Source organism: Sus scrofa, chromosome 6 (genome assembly GCF_054392235.1).
Source record: "Sus scrofa isolate SSC_HxYL_T2T_F1_AM1 chromosome 6, Sscrofa_HxYL_maternal_Yorkshire_Landrace_v2.0, whole genome shotgun sequence".
In the NCBI taxonomy this organism is placed as follows: Eukaryota; Metazoa; Chordata; class Mammalia; order Artiodactyla; family Suidae; genus Sus; species Sus scrofa.
In genome coordinates, this window is record NC_139388.1 from 22,807,458 (window position 1) to 22,834,418 (window position 26,961).

Sequence of the window (26,961 nt, forward strand, 5' to 3'; positions counted from 1 at the left end):
TTACCTGAAGCTTTACCTCAGTGTCTCCCACCCCACCAGGAAATCTGGGCTAAAAAGCTGATCCTTGACTTTTCAAAGCACTCGAAATTGTATTTTTCCCCCTTCCAATTCATGTTATAGTATGCTTTAATGGAACAATCACAGTGACTTAATTTTCTGTTGAATTGGAAGAGAACAGAATATGTTAAACCAAAATTGAAGCCCAATTACCAAGATCCTGTGTCTTGAACAATGCCCAAGCTACCCTGGAAGAGATTTTTTTTTTTTTAAATGAGCTGAATTTGGAAAAAGGTTGTGTTACTGTGTTGCATATATCTCTAAAATGTGCTCTTTTCTAAAAATATTTTCAATATACTTAGTATTGATTAAGTATTGACTTAGTATTGATTAAGGAAAGTTTTGGGGTTTAGGGAGACATGGTTTCGAATATCAGGAATTTTATTCTTTCATAATCTCTTAGACAGGAAGTTCATAAACTTGTTCCCTTCTCACTGTTATCCACATTTTAATGAAAATGACATAACTGCCTAGCTTCACTATTATGAGATTTCAATTAGATGGTAGACATAAACCATTTATCATAGTTTCTAGTTCTTATACTAAGAGAAGACTCTTTTTACCCATGTGGAAAGTTTGGTTATCTTAAAATTGCTCCTCTCACAGGATCTGAAGTGGCACTTTGGCCCTGCTATCATTTAGGATACAACTTAGAATCTGTACATTCATTCCTGATATGATAGAGAAGTTGGGAATTTGGAGGGTGTGTTACAAAAGGGTGAGAGATCATGGAGATTTGGTGTAGGAGATAAGACGAAGAAAGTCCAAAGGAATGGAGATTATTTTTTTCTTTGCTGAATCTTTTATAGGACCTTGCTCATTAAGAAGCAGGTACTGGTCACAAGGAAAAGGGCACAGGAGAGTCCCTATCGTGGCTCAGAGGTTAAAGAACCAACTAGTATCCATGAGGACGTGGGTTCGATCCTTCATCTTGTTCAGTAGGTTAAGGATTCGGCGTTGCTGTGAGCTGTGGTGTAGGTTGCTGACACAGCTCGGATCCCATGTTGCTGTGGCTGTGGTGTAGGTTGGTGGCTGTAGCTCCGATTTGACGCCTATTCTGGGAACCTCCATATGCTGCAGATGCAGCCCTAAAAAGTCAAAAAGACCCCTCCCCCAAAAAAAAGGAAGAAAGAAAAGAAAAGAGCCTAGGAAAATCTGCTCTGTCAGCCATTCCATAATCCCCTATTATTTCTCTTAGGGTGGTAAGATTCTGCCAAAAAATCCCAAATAGGAAACCCCCAAGTGCAATTTCTTAATAATCACATGAATAATTATTTTATACATTATTTTAATTTTAAGTTGATAATGATTCAAGAGAGCTAATGAAAATGTAAAGGATTTCAAGGTAACAGTCTTTATCAATAAGGTAAAAATACTTCGCTGTAGAAAGTAGAATGCTATGTTAGAAGTTTATCAGCTTTCATTGTGTATGGGGATCAAGGTCTGACCTGTCTCATTTTGTAGAAATAAAGGAAGACAACTCAACTAAGAGCAAATAAAGGAAACTGTTTATTCAGGGCTTACTATACAGTAAGGGAATTAAGGGTGTCAATTACCAGCACTTGAGCTTGGTAGAGACCCCAAATCAGACAGGGATGTGGGAGAGCTTTATGGTAGAAAATGGGGAAGGGCTCAGGTATTCTTCGGTTGCAAGTTGTGGGCTTGGGGAAGCTGAAGGTGGACCAACTACATGAGGCAGATGATGTGACTGGCTTAGGGGATGTATTTGGCTTTCTCTCGTTGGTCTTGTGTTAAAAGCAGAGGTGAAAATAGGGACTTTGGAACTTATAGCTAAGAGTTAACCATTCCAGGTTGATTGTAAAGAAGTGGTGGCTTTGCCTTCTGGTATAGTTGTTGTAAAGATTGTGGGTCAGAGTTCTGTTGTCAAGTATGATCTGGCCATTGTCTGCATTTTCAGTTTCGAAAGAGCCTTTTTCCATGATGGAGGAGCTTGGGCCCATACTGCTAGTCATCTTTCACTTTCTGTCTTCATGACCTTCAGTCATTTTATAATTAACAGAAACATGAGATTGTTAACTTTGGTAATATCTCTGCATGGTTTAAAGGCTTAAAGCTTTTGCTCCAATAAATAGAAAACTTAGAAATCTCTGTTTTGGGAAGGGATGAGGGGAGAGGGTGAGGAGTGATGGGACGAGCCAAAGGCAGTTTCACTCACTCTTAAAAAAAATGTCTTTTTCTCTGTGTAGAGGAAGCATATATTGTGCTGGCTGACCTGAGAGAGTTGGTCAGAGAGGACGTGGGTACTTTCCTGCATCCGAGCACATGGCTCTGGCCTGTAAGCAGGGCCAGCGGAGCTGAGAAGGGGAGGGGCCCCCAGGCCCAGCTGTGTCTGGAGAACAGCAGCCCTGATGTTTATGACTATGATGGTCCTTCTCTAGTGGACCTGCTTTGGAACATAAACAAACTTAATAGGCTTCAAAAAAAAAAAAAAAAAGAAAAAAGGCTTTTTCTTTTCCAAAAGATAGCTAATCAAGGGGATAGTAGCCATAATCTGTGATGATCTATGATGATACAAAATAAACACACTTTAAAAAAATCAGTTTTTACCAACCATTGCAGTTGTATTCTTGCCCAGTCATTTTCTTTCTCTGCAATGCAGACTTGATCATTGTGTCTGTTCTTGAGGGTGGAAATGAACAAAACCCAACCTTTTTGGCCTTCTTTATTCTGATTTGCATAGGCCTTCAAAGGAGATTAAAAAAATGATTTCTCCAATTGTTCCAGTCTATATCACCAGCATTCTTCATAGGGGCTGTGGGCACAAAATGTCAACCAGTAATAAAGTTGTACTCTGCCTTGCTTCATCCTTTGTGTATACATCTCCCTAGAAGAATTCAAGAGAGGGAATGCTGGCCAAATGCCATCTCAATTTCATCTCACTTTATTATTTCCCAAAGAGCAAACTAGATAACATTTTAACTCCCAATAAGGAAACTAATTTATGCAGATTCAAAACAGAATGCAAATGACCCAAGTCCGACAAATGAGAAAAAAGTTTTTCAGTGCATTTTTGAAACCCAGTTTTGAAGGTCCTTTTCTTTTTTATATCTTCCTTTCCCATATCTGTTTGTACCCACTCTATGCTGAACATGATTCTATGGGCAGCTGATAGAGTAGAAGGCAAAACAGATCTAGTCTCTGCCTTACTTTTATGGAGGATGCTGAAAATTAAACAGATTAACAACTATTTAATATAGTGATATGTTCTTAAAAGTAAGTAAAATGGCAGCATGGTTTTAACAGCAAGAAAGTTGTCTCAGGAGTTCCCATCATGGCTCAGTGTAACCCAGCTAGTATGCCATGAGGATGCGTGTTCGATCTCTGGCCTTACTTAAGGATCCAGCATTGCCATGAGCTGTGGGGTGGGTTGCAGACATGGCTCAGATCCCACATTGCTGTGGCTGTGCTGCAGGCCAGCAGCTGCAGCTCCAATTGGACCCCTACCCTGGGAACCTCCATTTGTTGCGGGTGTGGCCCTAAAAAAAGACAAAAAAAAAAAAAAAAAAAGAATAGGAAAGTGTCTCAATCTAATCTTAATCTTCCCCCTTCCCTCCCTTCTTACCCACATGATAAACATTCCTATGACATGGTAGTATGTGAGCAGGGGTCTAAACACCAGGGACCATCCTGACCCTTGCGAAAGAATACTGCAAGCGAAGGGAACAGGATGCGCAAAAGTTTAGGGTTAGAATTAAATTTGGCATGCCCAGAAAACAGGAAGAAATCGACGTATCTGGAATATAGTGAGTTAGGCTGAAAGTGAGGGCAAGTATAAGAAGATAGACAAAAGCCAAAACATTTAGGGTCTTGAGTAGCTGGTTGATCTTTTCATTTTTATCATCTAAAGAAAAATAATTCAGTCATAATATGACCAACCATCAAAGAGTATTTTTCCCAGCATTTTCAGGCACAATTCAAATTCCTAAAATCTCTTACGTTAGAAATTCACAAATTAAAAAAAATTAGAGTATATTACTTTATTATTATTTTTAACTTTATTGAAGTATAGTTGATTTACAATGTTGTGTTAATTTCTACTATACAAAAAGGGATTCAGTTACATATACATTCTTTTTCATATTCTATTCCTTTGTTTTATTGCAGAATATTGACTATAGTTCCCAGTGCTATACAGTAGGACCTTGTTGTTTAGCCAAGATTATCATACTTTTGATACCACAATATATATGTGTGTGTGTATACATATATAGTATTCAATAACCTCTTGCAATAATAAAACTCTTGTAATTTTCTCAGAGTTATTTCACACTATCACATTTCTCAAACTTTCAACATCCCTCTTCTTTCTCAGTCTTCAAATTGATGAATAGATTCATTATAACCATACTCAAAGTATCCCAGGCATTGTTGTAGAAATTCACAAGCTGATTTTAGCATTCATATAGAAGTGAGATGAACTAAAGATGGACAAAACAAGTTTGAAAAATAAAAGAATGCAATTGAAAGGATGAGCACTACCTGATGTCAAGATACTTTGTACAGCTAGAAGAATCAAGAGTGCAATATTGATATCATGGTAGACAGATCAATGAAACAGAGTCAGTAGTCCAAGACTCTATGTATGGTGCATACATATATGGAAAACTGATCTTTGGCAGAAGTCCCAGGTCAATTTAATGAACAAAAAGTAATCTTTTCAACAGATAGTGTTGGAAGAATTGGGTATGCATATGCCAAAAAGTATATAACTTTTATCCGTAGCTTTCAAAAGCTAATTCACTCCTAAATCTATAATATTTTTAGACAAAACATAGGAGAAAATCTCTGTGACCTTAGGCAGACTTCTTGGATATATCAAATCATGTTCGGTATAAAGGAAAAATAAATGGAGCTCCCATTGTGGCTCAGCGGAAACTAATCTGACTGGCATCCATGAGGACGCAGGTTTGATCCCTAGCCTCACTCAGTTGGTTAAGGATCCAGTGTTGCTGTGAGCTGTGGTGTAGGTCACAGACATTGCTCAGATCTGGTGTGGCTGTGACTGTGGTGTAGTCCAGAGGCTGTAGCTCTGATGCTACCCCTAGCCTGGGAGCTTCCATATGCTGCAGGTGTGGCCCTAAAAGGACCAAAAAAAGAAAAAAGAAAAAAATCAGTAATTTATACTTAATCAAAATGATAAATTTTTACTTTTTTTAACTGAACTTTTATTTATTTATTTGTTTATTTATTTATTTATTTTTGCCATTTCTTGGGCCGCTCCTGCGGCATATGGAGGCTCCCAGGCTAGGGGTCCATTTGAAGCTATAGCTCCAGCCTACACCACAGCCACAGCAATGCAGGATCCGAGCCGTGTCTGCAACCTACACCACAGCTCATGGCAATGCTGGATCCTTAACCTACTGAGCAAGGCCAGGGATCAAACCTGCAACCTCATGGTTCCTAGTCAGATTCATTAACCACTGGGCCATGGTGGGAACTCCAAATTTTTACTTTTTAAAAGACTCTGCTAAGAAAACCAAAATACTGGAGTTCCCTGGTGGCTTAGTGGATTAAGGATTAAGGATCTGGCATTGAAACTGCTGTAGCTCGAGTCATTGCTGTGAGGCAGGTTCGATCCCTGGCCCATACACTTCCTTATGCCATGAGCATGGCTGAAAAAAAAGAAGAAAGAGGAAGGGAGGAAGGAAAGAAGAGAAAGAAAGAAAAACAAAGGAAATCAAAATACAAGGCACAGAGTATGAGAAATATTTTCAAATCATATACCTGATTATTTGGATTTGTGTCCAAAACTGATTAGGACATTTTCAAACCCAGTAATGGCAAAAAGAAAACCAACAAGCAGTAACAAACACAACAAATAGAGAAATGATTCTATGAAATGTTTCATCAAGCAACATACATAGATAGAAGATAAATACATAAAAAGATGTTCAACATTATTAGCCATTAAGGAAATACAAGTAAGAACCATGATGAAATATTACTACGTACCTGTTAGAATGATTAAAATTAAAAATACTGACCATCTCTACTATTAGAATATGGAGGAACTGGAATGCTCATACTCTGCTAGGGGCATGTAAAATGATACAAAAATGTTGAACGGCATTAAAAATTTTAACATACATATCCCTTTACATAATGATTCATTCATTTACATTTCTAAATCAAAAATTAGAACATTTATAAGTTATATTTATAAATAAGTAGATCATTTGTATTTATGTATATATAACTTGTTAGTTACCTAAGGGAAATCAATACCTAAGGGAAATAAAACTGTGTGTCCTATACTAAAAAAATAAATAAAAAGTGTATGTGAATGTTCATGTAGTTCAAAAACAAATAACCCAAATGTCCATCAGTAGGTAAGTGGATTAAAAAACTTTAAAAAGTGAAAGAAATTTGTTGCCTCGGAGAACTTTTTAGAAATAAAGTTGGAGAACTAACCCTCCCTTCATTCTTTCCTCTCTTGAATTTCCTTCTGGTGTTTTTCATTGGCTGACCTTTATTGGAAGTCAGAAGGCAAGGAAGTCCACATGTGTCAGTGGCCTCGTGTATTTGTCAGGATTGGCTTAGGGTTATGGAGTCTTGACAAAGAACTCCCAAATTTCAATGGCTTAATATATGAGATTTATTTCTTCTTGGTATTAGATGTTTATCCTAAGCCAGTGGAGGGAAAAGGGGTATTCTTTTCTACACAAAACTCTGAGATATAGTCTGATTCTGTAAGTCCAGGGCCCCAGTAAGAAACAGATGGAATACTTAAATTAGTATAATTCAAAGAATGTTTAATAAATAGGAAGTTTGCTCAGGTGTTTGCAGAGCATAAGGGACCCACAAGAAATAGTGCGGTACTGGCAGAAATGATGCCGTCTTTCACCTGCCCTACCTGGAAGAAGAAGCAGCTTTGATTGACAGAGCTGGGAAGAAAGGCTAAGAAATCAAGCATAGGCTCTACAGTTTTTGAGCCTGGAAATAGCATGCATTGAATTGGCTTACACTTTATCGGCTAGAGCTTATCATATGGACCTTCCTGATGACGAAGGGACTGGGGATAGATATTTCCAACTCCTCTAGTCTTACTTCGTTCAAATACAGTTTACATTGGCATACCTTGTATGCAAACTGAGAAGTGAATTTCCTTCCAGGAAGTTGATACTTACTGGAGAAATTGTGCATTTTTCAAACATACTTATCAACTTTTTGAACTTTTATCAGTTTAAAAGGTAGGTGCCTTCAGCTGTCAAGTTATCATAATCTCTATTTTTGATCAGTGTAATTTTTTAATTTTTTGATTGGTGTCATAACCAAGCATGGCAGATAAGATTCTGGGTAAAATTAAAAATTAAACATTTCAAATTAAAGGATTTCATGAAGCAACTTTCTTTTTTTATGTGATCAAAGTGACAAGTTGTTGACAGATGACTGTTACATGCCCTCCAATCTGATGAAATGATTTTTTTTTTTGAAGGAAAGGAACATTATCACATCATTCCTTGTTTAATTATATGCATTCAGTATTTTTATTTTGTAACATATTGCTCCAGAAATATTGGCTATATATTTCTTCTTTTCCTTTATCTTAATAAAAAAATGATAATAATAAACACATCAGTTAGCATAGGAGAGATGATGCTACCGTAGCAAACAATCCAAAAAACTCAGTGGTAAAAGTGAAAAGGTTTGGGAGTTCCCTGGTGGCTCAGCAGGTTAAGGATCTGGCATGGTCACTTCTGTGGCACAGGTTCAATCCCTGGCCCAGGAACTTCCACATGCCTTGGGCACAGCCAAATAAAATAAAATGACAAAGGTTTGTTTCTTGTTCATTTATAACACACGAACAGCATAGGGCAGCCAATGGGCTCAGCTCTACATCATCCTCATTCAGAGATGTTGTGTGAATTAGATTCAACGTCTGGGTATGATCTCATGATTGCAAAGGCAGAGAAATTAAATAGGAATAATTGCATGTTAGCTCCTGAAATTTCCACCTGGTAATCATACACATTATTTCCACTCATATATTCATTGGCATATGCTTGTTTCATGGCCACGTGAACTCCAAAATGCAGAGAAATGCAATCCTACTATTTGACTGGAAGAAAAATCAGAGGTATTTGGTGAACCATGCTAATGATTGCCACACTAAGGAATGAAATTTATCTGAGTATGTTGAGAAATGCTCTGTCATTTCAGCCTTCTGCAAATTTTACTTAGGTGCTGATATTCTTATTTAAAATGTGGTTTAGGAGTTCCTGTCGTGGTGCAGGGGTTAACAAATCTGACTAGGAACCATGAGGTTGTGGGTTCAATCCCTGGCCTCACTCAGTGGGTTAAGGAGCCAGTGTTGCTGTGAACTGTGGTATAGGTTGCAGATGCAGCTCAGATGTGGATTCACTGTGACTGTGGTGTAGGTCAGCAGCTACAGCTCTGATTCGACCCTGGAACCTCCATATGCCACAGATATGGCCCTAAAAAGACAAAAAAAAAAAAAAATCCATCGAGAATAATTTATCCTTTTAAAATATATTGGGACCACTTTTATTTATATCAGTAATATTGTCCTAAAACAGGATAGCCCTGAAAACTAAATGGAAATGAAGTGCATATTACTTCAGCAATTTTTGTAACCATGAAAGGAAGTCATTGGTTGAGACAAAATCAACCATTGGAATGACATGAGAATTGATAGAAAGACAGAGTTACCTGTCTAGAGAAATCATGAATTGTTCATAGAGGGTTGGATTTTGCATTTAAGCCATCAGAATTACAATGGTGACTTTCTTTGATTGTCACTTTCTTGGTTTAACTTTTCATTTTTTAAAATATTTTACTGAGGTATGACTGGCATACAAAAGCTGTATGTATTTAATATACACAACTTCATGAGTTTGGGTGTAAGTTTACGTCTTTGAAAGCATCACCACAATCTATACCATCACCTCCAAATTTTACCTCCTGTACCCTTTATTTTTCTTTTTGTGTGATAAAAATATTTAACATATAATCTCCCCTCTTAGCAAGTTATTGCCTATATAATATGTATTGTTAACAATACACACAGTGCTATACAGTAGATCTCCAGGATGTACTTGGCATAACAGAAAGTACCATTTGACTAACATGTCCTTATTTCTCCCTCCCCTGAGGTTCTGAAAACCACCATTCTACTCTTCTTCTATGAGTTTGACTGTTTTAGATTCCTCTTCTAAGTCATAGCATGTAGTATTTGTCCTTATTTGTCTAGCTTGCTTCATGTAGCGAAATGTCCTCCAGATCTATTCATATCGTCACAAATGAGGGGTTTACTTTTTTAAGATGAATAATATTCCATTATATGCATATACTACATTTCTTTAGCCATTCATTCAAGCGTGGACATTGAGGTTGCTTCCATGCCTTGGCTATTGTGAATAGTGAAGCAATGAACAAGAGAGCATAGATATCTCTTTGAGATCTTGATTTCAGTTCCTTTGGGTATACAGCTGTCCCCTGGCTTTTGGAAAATTTCTTTTATGTCATTTTGCTTTTTTGAAAGGCCTACATTAGTACATGTTTTTGCCAACTGAAAGAAATCTGAAGAGGATTTTCACTTGTACAAAAAAAAAAAAAAAAAAAGCAATGTGAAAAGCAACAATCGCTTTCAGTATTGATTTTGCAGCGAGCCAGTAAAGAGGCAGCACATGCCTTGAGTACCACCAAGCTCCTGCCCCAGGAATCATACTGAGCAGCTCAGTATTTGGATGTCATAATGGAGTTCCCATCATGGTGCAGTAGAAACAAATCCAAGTAGGAACCATGAGGTTGCAGGTTCGATCTCTGGCCTCACTAAGTGGGTTAAGAATCCGGCGTTGCCATGAGCTGTGATGTGGGTTGCAGATGTGTCTTGTATCTGGCTTTGCTGTGGCTGAGGCTGTGGCATAGGCCAGCAGCTGTAGCTCTGATTAGACCCCTAGACTGGGAACCTCCATATGTTGTGAGTGTGGCCCTAAAAAACAAACAAACAAACAAACAAAAAAAGACATGATAGCTTTCAGCTATACCTGTGAGCATGGAATATTTAACAAGCATTATTATTTGTTGCAGTATCTCTAGGTGCTTTTGAGGTGTGAGCATTTATAGATGATACATGTGTTTGGATTATACCCAGTATAGGACTGTCTGTCTGTCTATCTATCTATCTATCCATCCATCTACATACAATGTGACTTCCATTAGTCAAAGCCTTAAGCCAATTTGTATTTGTATATACCTTACAAATTGGCTCAAAGCATTCACTATTGATAGAATAAGTATATCATTAAATTTGGTAAAGATTCTATTTGTCATTCTAAGTATATTTCATAGTATTTAAAGGATATCCAGAAATAGGATGCTAAATAAAAATAGCGAATAATTTATCAGTACATTTCATTGAGAGTTACTCAGAACTGACTGCCTATACTGCCATTTACAGTTGTCCAAAACCTTTCAAGATATTGATTAGCTGTACTGGTGATAACATAAAATGCAATTTTAAGATCAAATGCAACATTTGTGATTTCTTTGTTCCACACCACCCAGTTGTTTACTAACTTGATTTGTTGCTGCTTGATGAGCTTATTTAATCAAAAAATCCATGTCACCTACCAGAACCCGGAGTTCCCAGGATTCTGCAGTGTTTATGCTGACGTAGAAATTGCTAACAATTTTTCCCAAGAAGGGTAGCCTTAAGAAAATTTGTTAAAGATTCAAAGAACTCAACTTGCATTTATCTCAATTGATCGATGGCACTTAATACCAGCAATTTTCGCATTTGTTGCAATACACACAGAAAAGAAAAATAGAGAAGGGTATAAATTAGTTCATATTTGCTCTAACTAAAAACATGAAAGGGAGTGCATTAAAGCTAATCATCCTTCTATTACCTTGTCATTGCCACGTTTACTGATACATGATGTGAGAGGGAAAATAGAGAGCTTTGGGAGCATGGTAACAAAGGAGTGCCTCAGCGATCAGCTTGTCTCTCCCACTTGCTTCAGCACCTTGTCAGTTAGGCTGTTTAAGGCTGGTTCTACACTACAGGATTTTGGCTTTTTATGAGGAATAATAAAGCCTGGAACTTGAGAACTTGTGAATAATGGAGCATACAAAGGGTTAATGTTTGTAATGATTGTATTAATTCATGAAGGCCAGAAATTCATGATTCCAACTGCACAAAACAGTCACTGTTGAAGGATTATATGCTTACCTCAAACATTTTAAAACGCAGTGGCAACATCTAGTGAATGTTATTAGCAGAATCGAATTTAACCGAAAATATTTGTATTAGTGTCCAATGTCTTGGAGACATGATATTCTTAGGAACACTTTTTGCCAATAGGTAGAAGTAACGAGACTTGTAATAGATGAAGTCAAGTAGATAACCAGCTGCCAAACCCTAATGGGATGTTGCAAATAGGTGGACCTTCATTCTCATTAAAATGAGGCATTGGAGGATTATGAACAGAGAAGCTGCAAGGTCCGATAGTATTTTTTCATAGGACATGTTGGATGCTGTTTTGAGAATGGAATGGAGATAGACGAGGTTGAAACTGTTATATAAGTTAGAAGCTCTTGCTGTTGTGGTGAGAGATGGTGGTGGCTCTGATGAGGGCCATGGGGTTAAAGTGGTGAGGATCAGCATCTGGATGTGAAATGTATAGACAGCAAACTTTAGGAGTATATTTGGTGTGGAATCAAATTCTGACTCTGTTAAGTACATACGTTCATTCAGGAGGAGAAATCACAGGCAGGGACCGTGGATACCTCATTAAATCTTCAGGAGTACCTTTTCCGCATTCTGGAAAGGCTATTTATTCTATTGCTGAGAGTGGAATTAGTATCATTTGGCAAAAAATTAAGGTAAGTATGAAAATAAATACAAAGATGTTATGTTATTACATTTTAATTAGACGGTATTATTTTATAAATGCTTTATGCCATAAACCTACTCTTTGTTAGATTAAGCAAGTATTAGAGTAGTGTTTAGCACATACTAGCCCTAACCTGAATCTTTTGGTATACTCAAAAGGAGGGAAAGATAGATGACAATGAAAATGGCTTTCTCAATATGAGATTTATTTTATTTTATACTTTGCTGTTCTATCACCTAAAATCATTTTTAGTGCCACATGTGGAATAATTCCTGGTCTATGTGGAATGACTGTCCACAGCATCATTGTGTAAATATGTTTAGCCACAGAGTTCTCTGGATCTCCCCATGTATGGATCCTGCATCAGATTTATCAGTGAATGGTGTATTTCTTTCAAGTTTTACTATAGGGTTGTCCTTTGCTTTAGCATTAGTCCTGTTATATTTGCAGCCTCCTCATGGGCTTCTAAATATTTCATATATTATTTACTCTTATATTTTAACTACTTATGTTTAGGCATTAGTATAAGACTCTTTTTATTCATTAAAATATCTTGACTATTTAATGATAGAATATTATAATTTTATAAGAGCTTATACACTTAGTAATGAGTCAAATGTAAAGTTAAGCATTTTTAGGACTTTATTTTCTAATAGGTTTTTTACAACCTGTATTTCAAAAATGAGGTCAATCATGATTTGAGTTTGCATATTTCTTGTCTCAAAGGCAAATAATGACAAATAGTTTGCAGAGATTTAACTACCAAGATACTCAACACACTTGACAAAAAGTATATAAAATGGGCTCAATATGAGATCTACTGATACAAATATTTGTTAATTATTATATTTAAAATTTTTCTATTAAAGTATAGTTGATTTACAACGTTCTGTCTATTTCTGCTGTACAGCAGAAGTAAACTGGTTATACATACATATATATATATATAAATTATTTTTCTTATATTATCTTCCATCATATTCTGTATCAAGCGATTGAATATAGTTTCTTATGCTATACGGAAGGATTATACAAGGCAATTTAATATTTATTAGGTAACCACTTATCTTCAGTTAAGTATTCTTTGCTTGTATTAATATCAGAATCACTTCTTACTGACTTAAATCATGTTTTAGTGTTCGTCACTCACTACACTACCCATCATAATAAAATGTGTTATCATGCTAACATTTGGAATCCAGAAATTGAAACAGATGATTGGAAAGAGTAGAAAATAATGACTGGGAATATCTCACAAAAAATACCAGAATTTAAAATTAACTTTATATTTTTTTCTCTAAATTAAAAAATCCTTGGTGAGAAATAGTGTGTGTGTCTTGTTAACTGTGTGCCCAATACTTCCTGTTTAAACCCTGCGCAAAGTAAAAACCAAGTCAGAATTTATCCTCCGTGGTGTAGAATGGTTCATTGATTGAATGAAAAATAATAGTTGGTGAGGGTTTTTTATTTTTTACTCTTTTATTAAAGCATAGTTGATTGATAATGTGCCAATTTCTGCCATACAGCAAAGTGACCCAAATATACATATATATACATTATTTTTCTCATTATCTTTCATCATGTTCTATCCCAAGAACTTGGATATAAATAATTGGTGTGTTTTACCAAATAATTTAAATAAATATTTATTCATCTCCTGACCATATCCATATTGTATTACTTTGAGAAAAAAAAGAAGTGTCACATAATGCTCATGGTGAATTGAGTTTGCTAAAAAGACAGATCTCTTTTAATTAGGAAAAAAAAAAGCCATGTGAAAGTCCTTGCATCCCCTTCAGTTCTTTGAAAGTAAATTGTTCCAGCTATCCAGTTTGTGTGTATGAAACCATGCCAATACAATAACTATTTTATTGTATGTCATGATTTTGTGGGTTAGAACTTTAGGCTGGGCTCTGTTGTGTGGTTCTTCTTGTTGTCAGGTATCTTTCAGTGGTATTATCATGTTAAATGATCTGAAGGGCCCACAGCATCTTCATTCACAGGTCTGATTCCTTGGCAGGGATGCCATCTGTCCATGGAGGCAATTTCAGAGTCAGTAGACTTCCCATATGGTGGCTTAGGGCTTCAAAAATGAACTTTCCAACAAATAAGACATACAACACACAAGTTGTATGGCTTTTATAAGGTAGCCTCAGAGGTCACCTTATGTCACTTCTCCTATATTTTAATGCTCAAAGCAGTCCAAAACCCATCCAGATTCAAAGGTAGAGACCTTATCCCACCTCTCATTAAGAAGAGTGAGAAATAATGTACATTTCTGTTATAAAACTAGTGGTTCATCTTTAATGTTATTTAGACCTTTTTCACTATGATCGTCACATAATATAATTACAACTGCATCAATGTTACATATCTATAAACATAAAATGAAATTAGTCAAATTTAGGGTCAAGCTGTCAACTCTCTTTTACCTTAACAATGTAAAAGGTGCAGTTCCATGATACTGAAATCTTCTCAGGGTGCCCCATTCAAGGGAGAAGACAACGCTGTACACCAGTCCACATAAAACGAAGACAGGGCACGTCACATCAGGGTGTGGAGCTAGACCTAGTATGTCTAGATACTTACGATGGAGCATGATAATGGGAGAAAAAAGTATGTGTACATGTATGTTTAACTGGGTCCCCATGCTGTACAGTGGGGGAAAAAATTGTGTTTGGGAAAGAGCAATACAATAAATAAATAAGTAAAAGATAAAATTATGAAAAATTCAAAAAATAAATAAAAGGGGTTAGGGAGACAGAAGGACTACATTTGAAAGGTTTGGACAACATCAGCGGGTTGAGACTAGAAAGATTTTTAATGTCTGTGGCTCTTAGGGTAATAACTTGACTCAAAAGGAGAAAAATATGATGAATTCTCTCAGATGTCTGTTGATGGAGAGTTTAGTTTAGGATTAATGGTTTGGCCTCTGGAATCAGGGAAGCAGACAGCCTAATGTTCAGGTAATGGGTCCAGTCACTGCCACAGTGTCCTTGAGCAAGTTACATGACCCATCTGACTTTCATTTATCTCAGCAATAGAATGGAGATGATAATAGCATAAAACTAGGCTGTTGATCAGAGAAATAGCTTAATATATGTATTGAGAAAGAGAAAAGTGGTTCCTGACATCTGGAGCTAGCCCGGTACTACCAGCTCAGCCTTGGTGTTGCTACGTGATTTTCCCACCCTTGGTGTCAGACCTTGTTGTTCTACTGTTGAACATCAGCAATTATATAGAATATCAATATCAGACAAGGACACTCTGTGGTCATGCTGGTGGAGGAAAAAAACAAGAGCACTCCACAGTCAAGTCTAAAAATGGACCAGTTATGAATATTGTCCAGGGCACAATCTGATACCAAACCACTCTTTGTTCTGGCTAGTATTAATGGTTTCTGCTGTTTTTTGTTTGCTTTTTAATGAATTAAAATACAGTTTATAATATTGTGACAATTTATACTCTGCAGCAAAGTGACTCATATATGTGTGTGTGTGTGTGTGTGTGTGTGTGTGTGTGTATATACACGCACACACACTTTTGGGGAGTTTCCTTCATGGCTCAGCGGAAACAAATCTGACTGGCATCTGTGAGGACACAGGTTCAGTTCCTGGCCTGGCTCAGTGGGTTAGGATCCAATGTTGCCATGAGCTGTGCTGTAGGTTGCAGATGCAGCTCAGATCTGGCATTGCTGTGACTGTGGTATAGGCTGGTGGCTATAGGTCCAATTCAACCCCTAAACTGGGAACTTACATATACTGTGGGTATGCCCTCCCCGAAAAAATTGAAAAATGGGCAAAAGACCTGAATAGACATTTTTCCAAAGAAGATATACAGATGGCCAACAAGCACCTGAAAAAGTGATCAACATCACTGATTGAGAAATGCAACTCAAAACTACTATGAGGTACCACCTCACACCAGTCAGAATGACCATCATTAACAGGTCAACAAATGACAAATGCTGGAGAGGGGGTGGAGAAAAGGGAACCCTCCTGCCCTGTTGGTGGGAATGTAAATTGGTAAAACCATTATGGAAACAGTATGGAGGTGCCTCCGAAAACTAAATATAGTACCAGAAAATGACCCAGCTATTCCACTCTTGGGCGTAAATCTGGACAAAACTTTCCTTGAAAAAGACACATGCACCCATATGTTCATCGCAGCACTATTCCCAATAGCCAAGACATGGAAACAACCTAAATGTCCAATGACAGAGAAATGGATTAAGAAGATATGGTATGTATACACAGTGGAATATCACTCAGCCATAAGATAAAATCATGCCATTTGCAGCAACATGGATGGAACTAGAGACTCATACTGAGTGAAGTAAGTCAGAAAGAGAAAGACAAATATCATGTGATATCACATATCTGGAATCTAATACAGGGCACAAATGAATCTTTCCACAGAAAAGAAACTCATGGATTGGAAGAATGGACTTGTGGTTGCCAAGGGGGAGGGAGAGGAAGTGGGATGGTCTGGGAGTTGGGTTAATAGAGGCAAACTATTGCATTTGGAGTGGATAAGCAAAGAGATGCTGCTATATAGCACAAGGAACTATATCCAGTCACTTGCGATGGAACACAATGGGGGATTATGTGAGAAAAAGAATATATATATTATATATTATATATATATATTACTGGGTCACTTTGCTGTGCAGTAGAAATTGCCAGAACACTGTAAATCAATTATAATGGAAAAAATAAAAAATCATAAAATGTGAGGTGATAGAGGGAAAAATAAATAAATAAAAATAAAACTATTCTTTTCCGTCATGGTCTTTCCCAGGAGACTGGTTATAGTTGCTTGTGCTATACAGTAGGACCCTATGGCTTATCCATTCTAAATGTACTAGTTTGCATGTGCTAACCCTAAATTCCAAGTCCTTGCCACTCCCTCCCTCCCTGCTGCTTGGCAACCACAGTCTGTGCTCTATGTCTGTGACTCTGTTTCTATTTTGTAGATAGGTTCATTTGTGCCCTATTTAGATTCCACACAGAAAGTGGTGTTTGTCTTTCTGACTTAGTTTACACTGTATGATAACCTATATTTGCATTCCTCTTGGTGCAGATGACATTGTTTCATTCTTTTTTGTGGCTGAGCCTTTTCTCCCCTTCTCTGCAGATACGATTTACTGAGATGCACAGTCAGAACTATTACTGCTTTCTGATAGCACCCAAACCAGTGTAAGTCCCCACTTCTTCGAACCCATCCTGACTTAACCATAACATAAAATCCTGTAAGTCCTTTCTCACGTGGTTTTACTGAGATAGCCCCTGGCTCCCCATGCTGTGTATTCTCCTGTGCTGTGATAATAAAATGACTTTTTCAACCACAGGCATGTTTCTGGTGGTTTAATGGGAGGTCACTGACAGCATTACTGTACCTAAGGTGCTTAATGGAATAAGTATCATTAAATGTCAGCTGATATTATTTCTATCAGTAGAATTTATATACTTAATAAGGCATCTTCCTTTATCCTTATCTCTGTCCATGAGAATATATTACATACAGATTATGTAGCATGAACCGTAGTAGCAGGAAAGACCTTTTTTAAGGATGTTATGCTTGAGCATGGTAGCACAAGCAAGAGAAATTTTATTAGGATAGAAATGGTGAGGAAGCGGGGTGTTTATTCAGCATGGGATAAGCACATAACACATAGTAAGGACACAGGAAGTCTGCCCTGGATATTTTTTACAGAAAATTTTCAGCTGAAAGACTTCACCTGATATATTAAGAATGCTAATTGTAGTCAATGAATTACAAATAACCACATAGACAAAATGATAGTCTCTCTTGCTTTTTCTAGAAACAAAGTTAGCTCAAATTAAAAATTTATGGTAATTTATGTTTGGGGAATTTAAAGGCAGTTCAAAGTCAATGGCAATTTATCCTACTACATGATCAGTATCATTGATTATGTAATCAGCATATTAGCAAATGCATTCAAAATTTTCTAATATCTGTGCAGCTTTCAAGCTACTAAGAGGCATAGTTAAATTACATTGAGATGAATAGTATGTTCTTAATTGGGCCATTTCGGTGATTGTACTAGTTTGCATAGTTAGATGATTTTCAAGTAGTTTGCCTAGGTTAAACAATCTGAAACGTGTACAGTAGTGAAGACTGAAGTAGTTTAGAATGTAGTATATTTATAATAACACATGGGTGTCATAGGGGTGGAGTTTTGATATGTATGATTTGAAAAGCTGCCCACTTGATTCACATCCTGACTGACCACCTACAAATCCCTTATTAGATTTGTGGGGGAAAAAAAATCTAATACTAGATTGATTGAACTCAAATCTAGTTGGACTTTTATCCCTGGGCCTGTTACTTATACTTCAGTAATTTTGTTAAACTCTCTGCATCTTAATTTTATTATGGCAAAATCAAGATTGTGATATTTAGCTAATGTGCATGATGATCATGCAACTTGGGAAAAAGAATCTGTATTCTCAGGATTTAGTGTTAATTAATGACTAGTTGTCTTTCTCTAAAAATACAAGCATATGAGAGTCTAAGAATAAGCATTGTTATTGCATTTGATCAGTGGAAATTCATGCCTTTACCTCATCCTAGCACCAGCTTGAACTAAGTGACTGTCTGACACATAGCAGGGTCCTGAATAGGAAAGTCAGTGCATCCTTGCAGGTCCAGAGATCCAGAATCAGGGCATCATATTACAAAGTTGTAAAGTCCTTTTCGTGAGGCAGTAAGCTTATTGGTGGCAAGGAGTGACTCTTTCTATCACCAGTATTAGTTTAGTGCAATGCCCATTGTAGGCAGTCATTCAAATCACCAACATTAGGTCCTTTTTAAATCCACTGTAATTACATTATTGCTACTCGATGGACTTTCTTTTTTCTTTTTCTTTTTTCTTTGTCTTTTTGCCTTTTCTTGGGCCACTCCTCCGGCATATGGAGGTTCCCGGGCTAGGGGTCGAATCGGAGCTGTAGCCACTGGCCTACGCCAGAGCCACAGCAACACTGGATCCAAGCCACGTCTGCGACCCACACCATAGCTCACAGCAACGCCGAATGCCCAACCCACTGAGCAAGGGCAGGGATTGAACCCGCAACCTCAGGGTTCCCAGTTGGATTTGTTAACCACTGCGCCATGACGGGAACTCCTCGATGGACTTTCTTGATCTCTCTGAGCTTCCACTTTCCAAATGTTAATTTTTTTCCAGTGTGTTAGGAAGATTTCCTCTCTACTTCACAGACTGGTAGCATAAATAAGAGTTACAAGATAGAGTATTATTATCTACTACAGTAGGTCCATGGATCAGTGATTTGTGTAAGGTCCAGCGAAATCAATCGCCGAGCTATACATTTCAATGCACAGAAGATATTTGACAGCCTGTGACAAAGTTGGAGGTGAGCTGTTTGATGACCTATTTTGTCAGTAGCTGCTTCCATATTTAAAAAACAAATAAGTTGTCAAAAATGACCTTTGAAATTGCTTTATAAATGGTCCTCAGCAAAAATGGCAACCATGTTCCCATTCCCAGTGGACAAACTCAAGTAGTCTAACACCATTCAGTTCTGAAAGCCAGTGACTTCTCTTACATGAATTTGCCTTGTTTTCTCCCCCAGATTAATTTTTATTCTTATAAAACATCTCCTTAGTTTTTAACAGGTCATTAGTCATTTATTTATCAACCAAATAATTCACATCATTGCAAATGGCCCCTATAATATTATTCTCTCAACTGAATGACTCTTCAGCAAAGCACTAATGAGTAGCATGTGTAACTTCAGCTTATCTTGTTTATTGTACTTGGACTATGTCAACTGTATCAGTTGATTAAGAGTTCTGACAGGAAAGCAGAATTGGCAGTCTTCTAACTACAGATAAGCTTACATTCTTAAGAATGGTGGTAGACCTACTCTGAACCCTCAAAGCTACAGAATTTCTATATCCTGCTAGTAATTCCTAAAGACTTTGTCTCTTCTGCTTTTGGAAAATATAGCTAACATTTCCACTTTACTGTTGCAACCAAAGTGGTTGTATTCTGCCCAACAATCCTGGTTTTAAGTAGGAGTCCTTAATGGAAAGAATTTCATTTTATATTGCAAGATGTAACACTAAATCTACTTTTTACCCAAAGATATTTAGAGACTCTCTTACATCCTCCCATTCTTTGATTTTAGAAAGTATATTTCTTCTATTTTCAAGATCAATATTGATTTTTGCTTTTTTTAATAATAAAATAGGTTAATCAGAATGGCAATGGAAGAAAATCATTTTGTGTGTTCTAATTTTACCTAGAAAAACTTGGAAACAATGTCCAAAGATTAATAATCCATTAGATATAAAGCTCTAAATTGTTAATAAAGTGTTGAGTGCAATGTTATATCTATTTCAATGTATCTATCTAATACTCCTATATGACCTAATTTATATGAAGTATCAGAATAGAAGGGTAAGTCCTTCTTTGAGATTTTTGAGGGAAGACTTCCTGGGTTGACAGGAATATTTTTTAATTTGGTCTGACTGATAGTTACAAAGTTTTATGTATTTATCAAGTTTCACCAAATTGTACATTTTTTCTTATTCCTTTAGGGCTGAACCCGCAGCATATGGAAGTTCCCAGGCTAGGGGTTAAATTGGAGCTTTAGCTGCCAGCCTACACTATAGCCACAGCAATGCCAGATCCAGACTGCCTCTGTAACCTATTGTACAGGTCACAGCGATGCTGAATCGTTAACCCACTGAGCAGGGCCAGGGATCGAACCTGCATCCTCTTGGGTATTAGATGGGTTCGTTACCACTGAGCCATGAAAAAAATCCAAATTTTTATATTTACATTTTTAACATAAAAATAGTTAATCATTTTCAAAAGTACAAAGAAATAATATTCAGATAAAGCCTTTTCTATACAGGTGTATAATTTACAGAAAATAGTCCTACTATTCAAATAGTCCATATTTGTATATTGTTTTTATTTTTATGTCTGTATTGAAACTGTTTTATTTATTTTTAAAATTTTACTGGAGTATAGTTGACTTGCAAAGTTTTATTAGTTTCAGGTGTACAGCGAAGTTATCAGTTATACATTATCCATTCTTTTTCCCACATGGAGAATAGTATGGAGGTTCCTTGAAAAACTAAATAGAGAACTACCATATGACCCAGCAATCTCGCTCCTGGGCATCTCTCTGGAGAAAACCGTATTTCTAAAAGATATGTGCACCCCAGTGTTCTTTGCAGCACTATGTATAATAGCCAAGACATGGAAGCAACCTAAATATTGTCTTTAACTTTTAACAAGAGAAGAAATATTACTAAAAAGGCTTTCATTCATAACATTATTAATGCCATATGTTTTTCTATGGGTGAAACTGAAAATGTGTGAAACAAATATACAAAAAATGTAGGGATTATTAACTCTATGTGCTGAAGACTGAAGGGATCACCAGCATGGTTAGGACATATTTCTACCTATAAATAGCATATATTTTATAAATTCAACTAGTTTCTAAAAATTAAGTTTCCATTCATAGAAGCATCTAATAAAAACTTTTTTTTTGAGTGAAGCAGGGTTCAGAGAAATGAGAAATTATTTTGCTTGATAAAAATAATTTTTAATATATCAATAATTATAATTTTTGTTGACTGCCTACTATGTAACAGGCACTTTAGGGTTTAGGATCAACAACTAGTGAGCAAAATCAGACACAGTCTCACCATTCTAATGGAATTTAGTTCAGGTAGACAGAACATAAAGAATGGGGAGAGAATTCAGAGGTTTAAAGAGAAGGACGTTGTGAAAAGGGGAAAATAAAACACCAGAATAATGCACATTCTTGCCGTGGCATTCATGCCAATACCAGGCACCCACCATAGCTTGAACTCATTAAAGAAAGGGACTAAGTCTTAGTATTAACTGGAACCCCTATGCCAGGGCCTGGCACAAAAAGCTCTTCATTGTATAGTTGTCAAATGAATGCATGACTGAGTGAGACAGAGACAGCATTTCTTAAAACACAAAGGAATAATTAAGGGCATTTCAAATCAAAGCATCATTTGATCAATTTTTTAAAAATAAATGACACATGTATCATATGGAATTAGATTGAAATCACCTACTTATTCCATGTGTGCCTGAAAGTTTAGAAATTCTTTTAAGCAATGATTCCCAAGGCTGACTAGGAAGACTTAGTGTCAAAAACCCATAGGACCCCAGGCAGATATAGGAAAAATAAAACCTGGGAGGCTGGTTTCCAGTAACATTAGGATTAGGACAGTGTTTTTGTGGTTTTCATCCATCATAGCCGAGGAGCAGGCAGTTCTTTGGAGCTTTAACAAATGTTCGACACTCTCTGTTTTGTGTATAAAGCACTTCACACGTCTCCTTTTAGAAGAGCATCTGATTAGATTGTAGCCTGGAACGCTCAGAAACCCATAGAGTAATATTAACGCTTTCCAAGTCTTTGGTACAAGAACAGAAACAAAATGAAGGCAAAGCCAGGCCCTGAAGGAGCTGGGTGTGTTAATGAATGATGGCCTCTTTCCATCTTCTGAAATTCGATTGAGTCACAGCAGATGGGCAAGGGCTCCATGGGAAAAGCGAATTATGCTCATCAGACTGTTGTTACATTTCTCACAATCACATTCTCCTCACTTCACCTGTTGTACGTCTTGGGCTGATTAGTTATGCATCTCATCTCATATTGGCAGTCCTGGTTCAGAGATAATCTTTAATTGGTTTTTCCTTCCCACATGTGAATTTGATAAAGATTTTTATCTATTCTTTCCCTCATCCAACAAAGCTTGCCCATTGAGTTATTTTGGAGAGGACGATGATGAGGTTATAATATTAATATTAATTGAGGAGCTTGGGTGGAATAACTTGTGATAAATGTGTATTCTTCATGGTAGGCTCAGGGAAAGTTTATAGAGGTTAATATTCATCCTGTACCTTGGGAATGGAATATTTTATAAGACATTGTTGACACAAAAACAACAGTTGACAAAAGTTATTGGGGTAGATCAGACATTAGATTAAGTTCTTGCCAAAAGGCACATTCCCTTGCTTTTTATTTAACAGTATTTAAAAACATTTATTTTTCTCCACAGCTAAACTCATTGTTTCACTCCCTAAAACTTTTCTTGTAACTCTAAGATGGGGTAAGAATGTAACCATCAAGGGAAATGGGATTGTGTTGTGGAAATACCTTAATTTGGTGTTTAGGTCTGATTTGGATGCTTATTTACTTATTTACTACATAGGTGTAGGCAAGCTACTCCACCTCAATTTCTGAATAATACTTCTGCCATCAAAGTGTTGCGGAGAAGATAAAGCAAAAAACATTATAGGTAGAGTCACTTTTGATGCTTGGGGGGAAAAAAGAAAAGCAGGATCAATAATAGGTTGATGAGTCTGAAAGGATGTAGTGGAAAGTGGATTGAATAAAGTAAAAGCCAACCCTTACTGGGTTTTTTTCCTGCCGTATTAGGGTTTACAACTACATCAATGGAACACCCATTTTATGACATAGAATCAATATCTGTAAACAAGTAAATATTTATAATGATCTTGTTGAAGCAAGAGTGAGAATTTTCACATCCCTACGCATATGACTCTTTCCTTCTCTTTACCAGACACTGCAGCCTGAGTGGCTAAGCAATGTCCCTTTTCATCTTCAGAATCCTATGAGAAAATAATAATGTGCTGGCATTAAAAAAAAAATGCTTCTGTAATGTAGAAAACCATTATAATCACCAGAGTCCAACTAGGAAAACAGAAACCACTGAAAGTACATAAGTCACAGGAAATAACGTGCTGGGAATTTGTTATATTGATGACAATTGCTGGGAAGCCTAAAGAAGACTCTGGTACAGTCCAGGGATTAGCGAATGCAGAAATCCTTTGCCACCTTGGATGAATCAAGGGAAAGGCAGGGTTACCAGATTTGAGGGGCTAGAATCACCAAAGAAATTCTTCTTTTTTTTTTTTTTTTTTTTTTTTTTTTTTTTGTCTTTTTGCCATTTCTTGGGCCGCTCCTGAGGCATATGGAGGTTCCCAGGCTAGGGGTCAAATCAGAGCTGTAGTCACCAGCCTACGCCAGAGCCACAGCAATGCAGGATCTGAGCCACGTCTGCAGCCTACACCACAGCTCATGGCAATGCCGGATCCTTAGCCCACTGAGCAAGGGCAGGGATTGAACCCTCAAGCTCTTGCTTCCTAGTCGGATTTGTTAACCACTGCGCCACGACGGGAACTCCGCCCACCAAAGAAATTCTGATGCTACAGACCCAGCTTGAGGCAGAGAACAAGAAGGGGAAAATCCCTAGACCTTCTATTCTTTCTGCCTTCCCATCTCTCACCAATATCTACTGTTGGCTAAACCTAGCCAAAATTTAGCAGACCTAAGAAACTGCAGAGATCATTATTATTTGAAGTGCTCTGATAAGTCTTGCAATTAAAAAGTCTAATATCGGGAGTTCCCGTCATAGCTCAGCGGCAAACTCAACTAGTATCTATGAGGACTCAGATTTGATCCCTAGCCTCACTCAGTGGGTTAGGATCCAGCATTGCCATGAGCTGTGGTGTTGGTTGCAGACACGGCTTGGATCCTGCATTGCTGTGGCGTAGGCTGGCGGTTACAGCTCCAATTTGACTCCTAGCCTGGGAACTTCCATATGCTGCAGGTGCAGTCCTAAAAAGCAAAAGGCCAAAAAAACAAAAAACAAGCAAAAAAAAAAAAAAAAAGAAAAGAAAAAGTCTAATTTCATTTAACTTAGTGTCTTTTGATCATATGTCATGACAGATTTTTATTTTTATTTTCCAGAAACATGGTGTAACGTAACCTGGATCTCCTCTTCCATGACATAGACCTTGTGAACGTAAGTCCAAAACATTTTAGTAATCTTTTACTTGACACACTCTTGCTTGAAGTACCTACATGATGAAACTTACTCTTGCATAGGATACCGTGTTCCACTTTTGATGACATTTAGAAATTTTTGAAAGTGATCTCTTTCATCTTCCAATCACTGGTTTTGTCCTCTTGGAGCAAGGTAAAGGACTAGTAAATAGAAAGTAACTCTTTTCAAGTATCTTGTTAATGAAATTTATCATGCGCCACCTCACATACCTCATTCAGAGCTAAACACCACTGCTTCCTCCTCCACACCCTCGAATACTTGGTATTTTATTTATCATTCTGGCCATTTCTATGGAATGTTAGTTTTAATATCCCTTCTAATAGGTGATTGTCTGATGTGCTTGCCACATCAGGTGGGTTCTTACTAACAAAAAGCGAATTGGAGCTATCATTATATTTTTCTTATTGAAAAAAAAATTAATTACATGGGGTAAGTTGGTATGAGAAACACATCTTGGAGGGGCATATCTGTTTCACCAACCAAACTCTTAGAAGGAAACATGGGCTAGAAAAATGGGACAATCCCATGTCTCTGTTTCATGCAAGTTGTCAGATTTGAATAAAATTCAGAAATCCTGATTCTTAGATTGTTTATCTAACTAATTTCCAGGAAATTTGTGTCTGTCAAGAAAGGGCAGTAACAGTTCCCATCGTGGTACAGTGGAAACGAATCTGACTAGGAACCATGAGGTGGTGGGTTCGATCCCTGGCCTTGCTCAGTGGGCTAAGGATCCGGCATTGCCATGAGCTGTGGTGTAGGTTGCAGACACAGCTCGGATCTGGTATTGCTGTGGCTGTGCTGTAGGCCAGTGGCTATATCTCCGATTAGACCCCTAGCCTGGGAACCTCCATATGCCGTGGGTGTGGCCCTAAAAGGACAAAAGACAAAAGACAAAAACAAAACAAAACAAAAAAGGCAGTAGAACAGAGATTCAACAGGTATTTCCTCTCCCTCAGCTAGAGATTCTGATGTTTCCCCTCTTTGAGGATAACTGCTGCAGTGAGCCACATTTTCTCATATGAAGTTGTTACGTCTATTGATTCTGTTAAGGAGGCTAAAAATTTTAAATTAGCACTTCATTACATAGTCTTCTTCTGCTCTCACCGCATAACCTATGATGACATGAACCTTAGCTCAATTGATGTATGTTTTTTTCTGTGTGGTCATTTTACCTTTTGCCCAGAAATAAATCTCTGGTTCAGACTAAGTAAAACTTGGAATATTAATGTATTCTAGAACTAAGAAATAGGATCTCAGTTTCCAGGCTAAACTCAGAGGTAAGTCACACATTTTAAGTTGTGAAAATTAAAACAACAGAGGAATGTTAAAAAAACAAAAACAAAAACTTAGAAGACAATCTTATTTTGGTAGTCAATACATTATGACTATAAACAAAATTTTCTAGTATATGCCATTCTTTTTTGAAAATACTGCCTATATTGTTTACTCTTAAGTATATTCTTAAAGGTGGTTAGAATACAGTTGACCATTACTTTAAAAAGTGAGTTATCATGAGGATATTAGCAAATTATTAATCTAGGTACCAAAGTGTGTGATATGTATCTAGGTACCAAAGTGTGTGTGCATGCATATGCACATGATTTGTGACAGATACATATCATATGGAACATTCTCCAAGAGAGATCATTTTTTAAGCAACAAAATACATTAGCAAATTAAAGATACTTGAAATAACACCAAGTATTTTCTCTGAACACAATGATATAAAAACTGAAATAAGTAAAAGAATGAAAATTGGAAAATTCGGATATGTGAAATTAACACATTGCAGGACATCCAAAGGGTCAAGAAAGGCAAAAGAGAAATCAAAAAGTATCTTGATAAAAATGAAAAAGGAAACAATACAACAGAGCTTAAAGGATGCAACACTTCACTTCTAAGAGGGAAGTTTATAATGATAAAAATCTACATGAAGAAAAAATAAAACTATCAAGTAAACTACTTAACTTTATAGCTTAAGGAACTACAAAAAGAACAAATAAGTCCAAAAGTAGAAGAAGGAAATAAAAAACAATGATCAGAGTGAAAATAAATGAAATAGGGGACAGGAAAGCAATAGAAGAGATCAATGAAGCTAGATTTACTTTTCTAA

General features: G+C 36.9%; 1 protein-coding gene across 14 annotated transcripts in view; it reads left to right on the forward strand.

Annotated features, from left to right (window-relative positions):
* The window catches only part of LOC146402252 (uncharacterized), a 1,625,488-nt gene that overhangs the window by 990,896 nt on the left and 607,631 nt on the right, over positions 1 to 26,961 (forward strand). For all 14 annotated transcript variants that reach the window (XR_014805638.1, XR_014805639.1, XR_014805640.1 and 11 more), the window contains one exon: positions 24,752 to 24,806. The gene's annotated coding sequence lies outside the window, so the exon portion shown is untranslated. The remainder of the gene's footprint in view (positions 1 to 24,751; positions 24,807 to 26,961) is intronic.